Here is a 3,279-nt window from a genome sequence, read left to right as displayed (position 1 = left end):
TTCTAATATATGTTAATTATTTATGAGTTAGTGTATGACTGCTGTGTAATACAATGATTTGTAACTCTAGATAAATAAATACTCTGATTCAAGGCCTGCTTTATTTACCTCCATTTATATTTTATATTATTTTATTATATTGAGTACGGCGTAAACACCAGTCAAATAAATAAATTAATAAATAAATAAATCATAACCCAAACGAATCCAGGGCTAAAGCCCCGGTGTACAAAAGCCCGGTCGACAGAAGCCCGGCGGACAAAAGCCCAGTGGACAAAAACCACGTCGTCGTAATCAACCGACCGATCATATCCGTTGATTAAATATTTGTTGACGGGAACTCATATGGTGTGACTTTGTTTTCCATCTAAAAATTTGTCATCAAACCGTATCCCAGTCTGTTACTCAGGTTAATAATTCAACAGCTTTCCTCTCATGAGCGTTGTACACATAGGTTTTCAAAACAATATCGCCAAAAATGACTATCTCTGATGTCTCTAATATTATTATCGAATGTTTTTCTTCGAGCAAATATAAGTTTATGCTACCACTGTACTTGCTTTGTTTGGGTGAAATATTTCTGCATGGAATACAGATTATAGCTGACTACGATTGACAGTATCACCTTGCAGGTGGGAAGGTTTGGTCGTGTGGATTTCCATCGGGCTGTTCATCACACCATAATGCTTGCCGCCATCGTATAAGTGAAATATTGTTGAGTACGGCGTAAAATACCGGTGAAATAAATAAATAACCTAAGAGCTGTCGTAAGGTATGCATTTTGGGTCGGTTTACAAGCATCTCATGCAATTTTATGTGTTCGCTGTCACAGATGTATTTAAAAAAATCGTTATTATTTACAAATTTATCCCAAAATCACATTACAGTTCACAACAAAAATGTTATTTTTGAATGCTCTTAAAAGGAATAAAAACGTAATAATTTATTTTCATAGGTTTCTGTGTATTTTTTTTCCAATTTATATGCCCTACATAGATGGATGTATATGATAATTAAAACGAATCACTTATCTTAACGTTAAATTAGAAGCATTCTGTATTAATCGCGTAAATTAAAATTTGTATATAATTCTCAGAAATCGGGAAAAGTGAATGTTGGTTACCTGTTTTTGAATATCTACACTCGGAAAGATTGAATCAGGCATGTTTTGTTTCTTTTGTTTTCTGAGGTTAAAACCCTCACTGTTACAAGTATTTGGAATCAACCATTTGTTTTAAGGGTGTTAGGCTATAGCATGTTTATAGTTTAATTGTATTTCCGGGATAGGAACTATTGACACATATAAATACAAGATTTCTGTTGTTAGAATAGGAAAAAATTCTAATACGAGCGGCATTACAGCGATTGTTTACCATACTTGTAGACTACTTTAGTTTCACATATCCTTGGAACGGAGGTCGAGTATTCTGTATACAGCTGGGAGACATATAGCTCTTTCCTATATCGTCAAAAACGGTTAGAATATAAATGGAAATTGAACGAATAAGGGGGAGTTCAATTGATTGCAAATATGTATTGAAATCTGAAACGTCACTTCAGGTTTTCTCAAACAAGCAAATGTCATTTACCATACACACTTAATACTGATCGAGGAGCTTATGTTCGCTGGGGGTTTTGTTCTCGGCGGGTTTTGTCCGTCGGGGGTTTTGTCCGTAGGGGGTTTTGTCCGCGAGGTTTTTGTCTGCCAGGGCCTTTATCCGTCCCCTGAATCAAACACCTCTTGAGCCTTTGTCAGCTTACTATTTCCTTTTTTTTTTCACTGTCTCATGATACTTTTCTGTCCGATAGCACCAGGTCCTCTAAGTTTCTGACAGCATTACAGAAGAGAAAACGTTTGACTACGTACCATTTTTATTCCTGCTTGTCAGACGTACTCCCGATATAAGATACCGTTGTTGTAAATCTACCATCCACCAAGGAGCAAACTCTTTCTCTGACTCGGAGCAGGACAGTTGTGTGTAGTCCGGAGTGAGGTTTCCATCATTGGCATTCATAGCTTTAAGCAACCGCCCTTCCCAGGTAATTGTGGTGCTCATGTTAGAAGGCTTCCCCACGGCCACGTTCCGCCAATATTCTGTCACGGAACAATAAAAAAATGAATCGGTTCTTTACTAAGAAATAACCATATTCCGACATAATGTTATTAATGATAATCTGCCATATTTTCAAAAGAACGGCCAGTACAAAGTAAAGATTAGTGATCAGTGAACACGGTGTAAATAAGTCAGGATTCTGTAGGTGTCATTTTGATGTTATATTTTGTATTAAAAGAGAAGACAACACAGCATTTTGAGTAATTCTAAGTCTGTAACGTCTAATAAACTGTAAATAACATCACTGCATTTTTTTGCTCAAGTATGCTTAAGCCATGTTGCTAGGGGATGTGTAATTTGCTACTATAGTCTATATCTTTTAGAGAGTCGCGTGTATTAATGACGTCATAATTATTAAAAAAACAGTGGCATGCTGGGTATTGGGCGGAGATCAACATGTTTTGAAAGAGGGTGACACCAGTGACCTGAACTGCTGTCGACTGTACTGTAAACCCCGTTTCTGACACTGTCATATTTGAAATCGTTGGCACGTTTTAATCCAACATAACCTTAATAAATGAATTTTACTGCATCTGCTGTAGTATATGATCTCACGGCAGTACAGATTTAGAGATGGATATTAGGAAGTTAAAGCGATCTAGTTATTCGCAGAGACAGTAGTGTAGGCTGTCATATTGCATGGAGTTTGTTCTAACGGCTTGTTGCTGCAGCCATTGTAAAACAAATTACTCCCCACGCCCATCGTTTAGCGTCCAACTTGTTTTTGAATAATTATGACGTCACCCGAGGCAATGAGTTCTTGGTGCAGAAACTAAGCTTATGGACTTTAACATTATGAATTTAAAAAAGTATTCTAGTTGCAATCTCTTTGTAATAACATGGACGCCCAATGTATCAATGAGTAGAGCTTAGGTTGTTACATGACACTGACTAAAGGCAATTTTGGTAGCGAGTATGACTGATTTTACAGACACCTGAATATAGGCAACCGTCTAAAAGAATTAAACTATAGTTAGACTACAGTTCCTCACGCTGTTGAGGAAGAGGCATGGGCTCTGTTCAGCGTATCAGTGTAATCTTGTGGTTCAAGCTGGATTATCAGGTGTGCCACCTGCGACTCAGGACTCACCGTGAGCACTCCAGAAAACTCAGACTGACTGCTTCCGTGTGGAATAAAATGTTACCCATAATACTGTTTACAGCA

Source organism: Liolophura sinensis, chromosome 8 (genome assembly GCF_032854445.1).
Source record: "Liolophura sinensis isolate JHLJ2023 chromosome 8, CUHK_Ljap_v2, whole genome shotgun sequence".
NCBI classification, from domain to species: Eukaryota; Metazoa; Mollusca; class Polyplacophora; order Chitonida; family Chitonidae; genus Liolophura; species Liolophura sinensis.
This window is presented reverse-complemented; position numbering follows the sequence as displayed.